This window comes from Pristiophorus japonicus, chromosome 15 (assembly GCF_044704955.1).
Source record: "Pristiophorus japonicus isolate sPriJap1 chromosome 15, sPriJap1.hap1, whole genome shotgun sequence".
NCBI lineage: Eukaryota > Metazoa > Chordata > Chondrichthyes > Pristiophoridae > Pristiophorus > Pristiophorus japonicus.
The window spans coordinates 50534450-50545358 of record NC_091991.1 but is presented as its reverse complement, the minus strand read 5'-3'; the positions used below and the strand labels follow the sequence as shown (position 1 = coordinate 50545358).

The window sequence follows — 10909 nt, the reverse complement described above, 5'->3', positions numbered from 1 at the left end:
CTGTGAAAAGTATAAGGAAATGACTCAAATCCCTTATGAATTATTGTTGCTGATTACATCGTAGTTTTCTTTGCATTTTACTGTTGACTATGATCACATGCGTACTCATTTTTCAAATCCCATTATCTTTGGGAATTAATCTTCTGATTGAGAGTTACACACAAAACATTAATCTTATCTTTCTCTTTCAAATATTGATTGCTCTATATTGCCAGCATTTTTTCTCATTAAAATCGCTTCTCATTAACACTTTTTTCTGCAAATAATTCTGCACAAGTGGAATCGTTGTGACAATGTTTCCTCCTTCTCATTATCTCTTTGTGCTTAAATAATCTGCAACAATTAAACAGAGCAGCTTTCAGATTAACCTGAAACATCAACTAACTTCTGTTTCCCCACAGTTGCTGCCTGACCTGCTGAGAATTTCCAGCTTTCTGTTTTAATTTACAGATCGCTTGAACTGGTCTAACAACCAAACATCTAGTTTTACAAACTGTAAGTCATTACACATTCAATTTCAGGGAATAAATTCAGATTTGAATAACCACCAATCTGCAGTACCCACAATCATTGTGGTAGTGCAGGTTTGTCACAAATGCTTTTCTAAAGCAATCAACAGGCAAGGCACAGTGCAAAGCCAGGACACCGGTTCACACTTGTGCTATTTCACAATCAAGTCTCAACCGCAACCCTATTGCTGTAGGAAGGCACTGTGAAATTTCCATTTCTTAAACCAGTCATCTTTGTGTTTTGTGCTAATTTGTACTGAACAATTGAGAGGGTTGTGCTGTGGATTTATGTTCATTAAGAACTGGATAGAGTGACTTTTACAGCCAGCAGAGAAAGGATACTTTTATCCCATCAACTTGGGCTGAATTCTAAGCCAGTTCCTGAAGAAACAACAGTGTGCTAATCCACCATGTCGCCAACTACCACAGTGCTACAGGAAGTAGAGAAAACATCTCAGCTTCCCTATTCTGATTACTATAAAATGATCTCCGCTGAAAAATGATTGTGTGGACACCACATGAGGACAGTATTGGGCTTGGACTTGGCCTTTGATCCCCTCCCCCAAACACAATCAAATAGCCAGAAAATACTCAAGGTCAAAAAAGAATTTGCACTTATGTAGCACTCTCTCGTGTCTGCAGGACATCCCAAAGTGCTTCAGATTGAATGAATTATTTTTAATCGCAGCTATTTTGTAGGCAAAGGCTTAAAGGTGAAGGGAGTCCATTTGAGTGAGCTGGTGAAACATCCTGGAAAAATGGAGAAATATATTGAAAAAATTCCACATCACACTGGGAATTTCCTCATAACTGTTAAGGCTATATCAGGCACTGGGGCATATAGTTGTAATGTTTACTGACATACACTGATCCAATTACATAATAATGCCCACACCTTGAACCCATAAAGTCACATGTAGTGCCAAAATACAATTACAAAAAACTTTTAGGAACATACTAAAGACAAATTTAGGACTAAGCCAATGCTATAGAACAAGGAACTAAAATAACAAAAAGAAACAGGAACTTCATATTCAATGTCAGTTTTGTGACCCATTGAATATGATCTAGTTTATCAATGTTGTAAATAATTTCTCAAATTGTATGGAACAGTTTTACCCAGTTACATGCTCTTTGAAGAATAAGAGGGTATTGGGTTGTATTCCTCACTAACTGCCTTGTTATTGATGCAGTACAATTTTATTCATCTCGGTTGATTACAGCAAAGCCACATTAGACCTGTTTTCACCTAAGGTGATACAGGTGTTTAGATAAAAGCAAATCACATGACATTAGTCTGATGATCTCAACATCAGGTGCTACTGAGTAATTGTAGCCCATTGAAGAAATAAATTCAATGGTCATATAAAGTTTAGTAAGTCGGGTATCATTCTACTCAGCATGAACAGACTGGGTAAAACTGTTCCATAGAATGAGTTTATAGCACTCAAATTATTTACAACATTAAAATTAACAAGATTTTATTTAATGGGACTCAACACCCAAAGGTGTACTTGTGTGATCTGCCAAATAAATCACTCACGCCTTTTAATATTTTATTTAGGTGTGTATAAAATAAAAGTCCCCTCAGTTTATCTGTGGTATTTATTTTAAACTTCCTCCCTTCCTGAATGGAGTGATATGCTTCCATAGGCATCATCCTGGTGACCAATTTTCAAGTGTGAGCCCAGACAATGAATGTCAGAAGGCTATTCAAATTTGAAGGCATCATAGCTGGTCTGATCCTATCTTTGCCTGATTTTATATGCATGCACTTTCCAGCAGGAACTAGTAGATATTAATCAGGAGTGGTAATCTTGCTTGATGTTGTTCCATCTCTTGCCCAAGAGATGGAGGCCAAGTGTAAAACCCCAATTACTATTGCAGTTGAGACCAATTAACTCAGCACTGACTGGCAATTGAACATGTGAACTTCCTATTCTACTATGATTTAGCTGCTCATTTGCCAAACCAGTTGAGGACAGGTAGAACCAGATTGCTGACGTCACTCTTCATATTAGCTGCAGCTTCTTGCCAACATCCAAAAAAAACGTCTGGGGCTTTTCCATAACTAGGGTATGGTAGTCTAGTGGTTTTGATATTGAAGTAGTAAGCCAGAAGTTGCAATTTCAAATCCCACCAAGGCAAGTTGTGTAATTTTAATCAATAAATTTGGTAACGCATGGGCTTGTTGCACCTGGAAAAAATAACATTGAAAGCTGCTGGATTGTCTTAAATGTCAACTTCATCTTTATCTTTAATGGCCTACCTTGTATCCTGAGACTGTGCCCCCTAGTTCTAGACACTCCAAAGGAGAAACAACTTCTCAGCATCTACCCTGTCAATCCCCTTCAGAACTTTGTATGTTTCAGTAAGATCACCTCTGATGTGGTGTATATGTGACTCCAGTCCCATTTCATGTGGCTGATTCTTTAATACCTTCAGGCAACGAGGGATCATCATCGCATTCTTCTAAACTCCAGAGATTATAAGCGGATTCAACACAATCTCTCAACAACAACTTTTATTTATATAGTGTCTTTAATATAGTAAAACGTTCCAAGGCGCTTCACTGAAGCGTTATAACAGATAAATTTGACACCGAGCCAAATAAGAAGAAATTATGGCAGATAACCAAAAGCTTGGTTAAAGAGGTACATTTTAGGGAGTGTCTTAAAGGAGGGAAGAGAGGCAAAGAAGTTTAGGGACGTCCCAAACACCTGAAGGCTCAGTCACCGATGTTCAAGAGGACAGAATTTGAGGAGTGCAGACATCTCATGGAGTTGTGAGGCTCAAAGAGATTCGAGAGTTAGGGAGGGGCGAGGTCAAGCAGGGATTTGCAAACAAGGATGAGAATTTTGAAATTGAGACGTTGCTTAACTGGGAGCCAATATAGGTCAGCGAGTACAAGGGTGATGGGTGATCGGGACTTGGTACGAGTTAGAACATGGGCTGCCAAGTTTTAGATGACCTCAAGTTTACATAGTGTAGATTGTGGGAGGCCAGCCAGGAGTGTGCTGGAGTAGTCAAGTCTACAGGTAACAAAGGCATGGATGAGGGTTTCAGCAGCAGAAGAGCTGAGGCAAGCAATCTTACGGAGGTAGAAATAGGCGGTTTTAGTTATGCCACGGATATGTGGCCAGAACCTAATTTCAGGGTCAAATATGATGCCTAGGTTGCGAACTGTCAGGTTTAGCCTCAGATAGATGCTAGGAAGAGGAATGGAGTCAGTGGTTAGGGAATGCAGACAATATTTAATTGGAGAAAATTTCTGCTCATCCAGTACTGGATGTCGGACAAGCAGTCTGACAATTTAGAGACCGTGGAGGTGTTGAGAAAAGTGGTGGAGAGGTAGCGCTGGGTGTCGTCAGTGTATGAGTGGAAATTGACTCCATGTTTTCGGATGATATCGCCAAGGGCCAGCATATAGATGAGAAATAGGAGGGGGCCAAGGATAGATCCTTGGGGGACACCACAGGTAATGATGCGGGAGTGGGAAGAGAAGCCATTGCAGGAGATTTTCTGGCTATGATTAGATAGATAAGAATGGAACCAGGCGAGTGCAGTCCCACCCAGCTGGACGATGGTGGAGAGGCATTGGAGGAGGATGGAGTGGCCAACTGTGTCAAAGGCTGCACACAGGTCCAGGAGGACGAGGATTGATATTTTACCTTTGTCACAGTCACAAAGGATGTCATTTGTGACTTTGATGAGAACCATTTCAATACTGTGGCAGGGGCAGAAACCAGATTGGAGGGATTCAAACATGGAGTTCTGGGATAGATGGTCACGGATTTGAGGAGCGACAACACGTTCACAGATTTTGGAGAGGAAAGAGAGGTTAGAGATGGGGCGGTAGCTAACAAGCACAGTGGGGTCAAGGGTTGGTGTTTTGAGGAGAGGGGTGATGACAGCAGATTTGAAAGAGAGAGAAACAGTATCTTTGGAGAGAGAACCGTTAACAATGTCGGCTAACATGGGAGCCAGAAAAGGAAGTTGGGTGGTCAGCAGTTTAGTGGGAATAGGGTCAAGAGAGCAGGAAATGGGTCTCACAGATAAGATGAGCATGGTGAAGTCAGGGGAGATCAGAGAGAAACTGGAGAAAGATGCAAGTTTAGGGCTCGGGCAGGGAGGAGCCTCAGAGGAAGTTTGGCCCGGTGGGCTAGGGGAAAGAAGGGAACTCGCAGAGGCAGCTGATCAGATGGTCATAATCTTTGAGACAAAGAAGTCCATGAGCTCCTCAAACTTCTTGTTGGAGGTGAGTGTGGTGGAGATAGGAGAGAGGGGTTTAAGAAGACGGTTAGCAGTAGAGAATAGTAGCCGGGGGGGTTATCTTTGCATTCCAGAATGATCCTGGAATAGTGAGCAGTTTTTGTAGACAAGAGTAGGATCCGATAATGCTTTATGTGGTCGAGCCAGATCTAGCCGTGAATGGCTAAAGCAGTTGTCCGCCACATCCGTTCAAGTCTTGAGCGAACGAAGATAAGGGCTATACCAGGGGGACTGGCCAGGGAGAGAGAGAGTAATGGTTTTAATAGGGACTAGGGCTTCAAAGATGGTGGTGAGGGTGTGGTTGAGCATATTGGTGGCTGCAGAAATATCATGGTGAAAAGAGGGCCAAAGGTTGGACAGTTTGGAGTGGATAAGTGCTGTTGTAAGAGAGTTTGGAGAGAGTTTTTTCCAGAGGTGGATGCAGAAGAAAGTAGGGTTGGATTGGGGAAGAGGGATGTGGGTGGAGAGCAATACAAGATAAGACAACCCTCTCATCCCAGGAATCAATCTAATGAACCTTCATTGTACCGCTTCTAAGGCAGGTATATTCTTCCTTAGAAAAAGAGAACAAAACTGTGCACAGTACTCCAGGTGTGATCTCACCAAGGCTCTGTACAGTTGTAGCAAGACTTCTGTCATGTATGTATGCTTGGGTTTACTAGCCACCAGGTGGCACCACTGTCAGAGGTCATTGGGCTGTGTGCACACGTGTGCGGCCCAGGTATAAAAGGCCAGCCATCTTGTAATGTAATCACTTTGGGCCCTAATAAAGTACAGCCAGGTTTGTACCTGTTCGGAGTTTGCAGTATTCAGTCTATTGAGTTATTGCATACACAACATTTAGCAACGAGGTAACAAGAACCTTCGCATGCAAAAATTAGCACAATTGGAATTCTGGAGAGAGAAGATTGGGCAGACTTTGCAGCCCGCTTGGACCAGTACTTCGTGGCCAACAAAATGGAGAAAGAGGCAGACGCAGTTCGGCGCCGGGCAGTCCTCCTCACTGTTTGCGGTCCTAAAATCTATGGACTCAAAGAATCTCTTCTCTCCTTTAAGTCCAACGGACAAGGACTATGAAACATTGTGTGCTCTGGTACGTGACCATCTTAAACCAGATGAAGGCATCATCATCTCAAGATATCGATTCTATATGCACGTTCGTTCTGAGGGCCAGGAGGTATCAGAATTCATTGCCAACCCATGACGTCTAGCTGGACCGTGTAAGTCCGAAACTATGCTGGCAGACATGCTGTGGGACTTCTTTGTAATCGGCATCAACCACGAGGTGATATATGTAAGCTACTGGCGGTGGAGATGCTGGATTTGAGCAAGGCCATCACGATTGCCCAATCATGCATGACGACGGACAAAAGCTTAAAGCAGATTATCATTGAAAAATCAGAACTCGGCAAGTACTGTAAAGAAAATAGTATCATCGTTTGGCAGAGCTGCATATGGCAGGACCTACCCGACTGCATACGCGAAGCCTGTGGCTGCTCAAACTCTGCCAACGGGAATTAATCCGATATCACCGTGTTGGCGTTGTGGGGGAAATCATCGGCATCATCAGTGTTGGTTTAAACAGTATATTTGTAAAGGCTGTTCGAGAATGGGGCATCTCCAGTGCATGAGTCCGCAAGTGAGCAAGCGTGCTGCGACACACAATGTGAAGGATGATGACTAGTCTAGCGCGAATCCAGATATACAATCCGAGATACCAGAGGAGGAAGTGTATAGACTGTATTCATTTCTAACAAAGAGCCAACCGATAATGATTAATGTAAAACTTAATGGTGTGCCAGTATCGATGGAATTGGACACGGGTGCAAGTCAATCAATGATGAGCCAGAGGACATTCGACAGGCTGTGAGATACTAAGGATGTGAGGCCTAAGCTGAGTCCAGTCAATGCCAAGTTGCGTACGTACACTAAAGAACTCATAACGATGATTGGCAGTGCACTAATCAAGGTGTCGTATGATGGTGCGGTTCACGATTTACCATTATGGATTGTTCCAGGCAATGGTCCAATGCTGTTTGGCAGGAACTGGTTAGAAAAAATCAAATGGAACTGGAACGAGATTAAAGCATCGTCGTCGGAGGATATTCCATGTGCTCAGGTTCAGAGCAAGTACCCTTGCTGTTTGAACCAGGCATCGGCAACTTCACGGGAGCCAAGGTGCAGATCCGCGTGGACTCGGATGCAAGACCCGTCCATCATAAAGCTCGAGCAGTTTCGTACCTGATGAGGGAGAAGATTGAAATCGAACTGGAGAGACTCCAGCGTGAAGGGATCATATCACCGGTTGAATTTAACGAATGGGCCAGCCCCATTGTTCCAGTATTGAAAAGTGATGGCACTGTCAGGATTTGTGGAAACTACAAGGTTACGATCAACCAAGTTTTGAAACAGGATCAATACCTGTTACCGAAGGCTGATGACCTGTTTGCAACGCTGGCCGGTGGGGCGGGGGGGGGGGGGGCGGTAAGTTGTTCACCAAACTGGATCTGACGTCGGCCTACATGACACAGGAGCTGGTCGATACGTCGAAAAAACTTACGTGCATCAACACTCATAAAAGACTGTTTATCTATAACAGGTGCCCTTTTGGAATTCGCTCGGCTGCAGCCATATTTCAGAGGAACATGGAGAGTCTACTGAAGTCTGTCCCCAGAACCGTCGTGTTCCAAGATAACATACTGGTCACAGGTCATGACTCCGTCGAACATCTGAACAACCTGGAAGCGGTTCTACATCATCTGGACAAAGTGGGACTCAGACTGAAATGCTCGAAGTGCGTCTTCATGGCACTGGAAGTCAAATTCCTGGGGAGGAAAATTGCTGCTGATGGTATCAGGCCCACGGACTCAAAAACCAAGGCCACCCAAGTCTCAGAATGTGATGGAGCTGCGTTCGTTCCTTGGTCTACTCAACTACTTCAGTAATTTCTTACCTAGATTGAGCACCTTATTAGAGCCACTGCACATGCTGCTAAGAAAAGGCGACAACTGGGTTTGGGGTGCATCTCAAGATAGACCTTTTGAGAAAGCTACTAATCTGCTTTGCTCTAACAAGCTGCCGGTACATTATGATCCGAGTAAACGTCTAGTTGTGATGCTTCGTCATATGGAGTTGGTTGCGTGCTCCAACAAGCTAATTTTTTTTATTTTTTTATTTATTCATTGCCAATCGTTCCAATTCTTTGTCAGATCACAAACGCCAGAGGTCACCTTGCACCTGTCAAGGATCACTCTGCGCCAATGCTCTTAGCCAAAAGGCCTAGAGCCCAAGCACCGTTCCTGGAAGTACTGCAATACCAGGTTCGTGCCATGGAGGGGATGGGTCAAGCCCCCCACCCACCTCCTATTTCCAAAAAGCATAGGAGAACCACCTTCCTGATCCAGGGAGAACCACTTTCTGGTCATGGTTACTCCCCTGTCAGGTCAGTTACGCATGATCTTAGCCAAAAGGATTGCATGCTCCAACAAGCTAATGAGTCGGGCAAATTACAACCTGTTGCGTATGTTTCAAAAAGTTTGTCAAAGGCGGAAAGAGCCTACAGTATGATCAAGAAAGAAGCACTAGTCTGTGTGTATGGGGTTAAAAAGATGCATCAGTACCTGTTTGGTCTTCGGTTTGAACTGGAAACAGATCACAAGCCACTCATTTCATTGTTTTCGGAAAACATAGGTATCTATACCAATGCGTCGTCCCGCATCCAGAAGTGGGCGCTGACATTATCTGCCTATGATTATGTCATTCGCCATAGACCTGGCACTGAGAATTGTGCCGATGCATTGAGCCATCTGCCATTGCCCACACCGGAGGTGGAAACGCCACAACCGGCAGACCTACTGTTAGTCATGGATGCTTTTGAAAGTGAAGGAACCCCTGTCACGGCTCAACAAGTTAAGACCTGGACCAGCCAGGACCCGATATTATTGGTTGTGAAACATTGTGTCCTTAGTGGTGGTTGGTCTGCCATACTCAAGCAAATGTGTGAGGAGACCAAACCTTACATCCGTCGCAATGACGAACCATCCATTCAATCAGATTGTATACTTTGGGGTAATCGTGTTGTTATACCCAAGAAAGGCAGAGAGAAATTTGTGCATGATCTACATAGCATGCATCCTGGTATTGTCATGATGAAAGCCATTACCAGGTCTCATGTATGGTGGCCTGGAATTGACTGATCTGGAATCATGTGTGCATCAATGCAACGCTTGCATGCAGCTTAGTAAAGCACCAGCGGAATCGCCACCAAGTCTGTGGTTGTGTCTGTTATATATGTAAGCTTGTATATACTCTTTTCAGCCACCAGCGGGCTCATCCCATGGAGTCCCAAGGGATCCCATAATCCCTTGGGAGCACAGGTATTTAAGGAGGCCTCATAGGTTGGAGAGGCACTCTGGAGACCTGCAATAAAAGACCAAGGTCACACTTTACTTTGAGCTCACAGTGTTCAGTCTGACTCTTTCTCTACATAACAACGGGCGACAAGATACAGATAACAAACCCAAAGATGCAGAGAACAGTGGACATCCTGGAGAACTTCTCAGAGGGAAATGATTGGGAAACCTTTGTGGAGCGACTCGACCAATACTTCGTAGCCAACGAGCTGGATGGAGAAGAGAATGCTGCCAAACGAAGGGCGATTCTCTTCACAATCTGTGGGGCACCAACGTATGGCCTCATGAAAAATCTGCTGATTCCAGCGAAACCCACGGAGAAATCATACGATAATTTGTGTACACTGGTCCGGGAGCATTTGAAACTGAGGGAAAGTGTTCTGATGGTGAGTTACCGGTTCTACACCTACAAAAGATCTGAAAGCCAGGAAGTGGTGAGTTATGTCGCCGAGCTAAGACGCCTTGCAGAATATTGCGAATTTGAAGGACATTTGGAGCACATGCTCAGAGACTTATTTGTACTTGGCATTGGCCACGAAACCATACTTCGCAAACTTTTGACTGTAGAGACCATAATCTTGAGTAAGGCTATAGCGATAGCCCAGGCATTCATTGCCACCAGTGACAATACGAAGCAAATCTCTCAGCACAGAAGTGCTACTACAAGTACTGTGAACAAAGTGATGTTGTTTTCGACTCACAACATACAGGGCAGGTCACACATGCCTGCAGCTGCACATCCACAGATGTCTCAGAGTACACCATCAAGGGTGATGAATGCAAGGCCATTAACACCTTGTTGGCGCTGCGGGGGTGATCATCATTTCCATTCATGCCGATTCAAAGGGTATGTTTGCAAGGGCTGTGGAACAATGGGACAACTCCAATGTATGTACAGGCGAGCTGCAAATCCTGTTAGTCCTGCAAACCACCATGTTGCAGAGGAGGATAGATCCACGGAGGATCACAATGAACCAGAGCCTCAGACCGAGGAGGCAGAGGTACATGGGGTGCACACATTCACCACAAAGTGTCCTCCGATAATGCTGAATGTTGAACTAAATGGACTCCCAGTGTCAATGGAGCTGGACACAGGCGTGAGCCAGTCCATCATGGGCAAAAAGACATTCGAAAGATTGTGGTGCAACAAGGCCTCAAAGGACAGTCTTAAATCCAGTTCACAAGAAACTAAGAACTTACACAAAAGAACTGATTCCCGTAATCAGCAGTGCTACCGTAAAGGTCTCCTACGATGGAGCGGTGCACAAACTACCACTCTGGGTGGTACCGGGCGATGGTCCCACACTGCTTGGCAGGAGCTGGCTGGGAAAGATACGCTGGAACTGGGATGACATCTGAGAGCTATCGCCTGCTGATGACACTTTGTGTGCCCAGGTCTTAAATAAATTCCTTTTGCTGTTCGAACCAGGCATCGGGAAATACCAAGGAGCAAAAGTGCAGATCCACCTAATTCCAGGGGCGCGACCCATCCATCACAAGGCGAGAGCAGTACCGTACATGATGAGAGAAAGGATAGAGATCGAGCTAGACTGGCTGCAAAGAGAGGGCATAATTTCACCCATCGAGTTCAACGAGTGGGCCAGTCCTATTGTCCCAGTCCTCAAAGGAGACAACACCGTCAGAATCTGTGGCGATTACAAAGTAATTATCAATCGTTTCTCCCTGCAGGACCAATATCCACTACCAAAGACCGAC

The 10909-nt window shown here is 44.5% G+C and overlaps 1 long non-coding RNA gene across 1 annotated transcript in view; it reads right to left on the bottom strand.

Moving 5' to 3' along the window:
- Nucleotides 1–10909, bottom strand: part of LOC139280749 (uncharacterized) — a 30405-nt gene continuing 19496 nt past the window's right edge. Inside the window, exon 3 of the long non-coding RNA XR_011596756.1 lies at nt 1–333. This is a non-coding gene — a long non-coding RNA (uncharacterized lncRNA). The remainder of the gene's footprint in view (nt 334–10909) is intronic.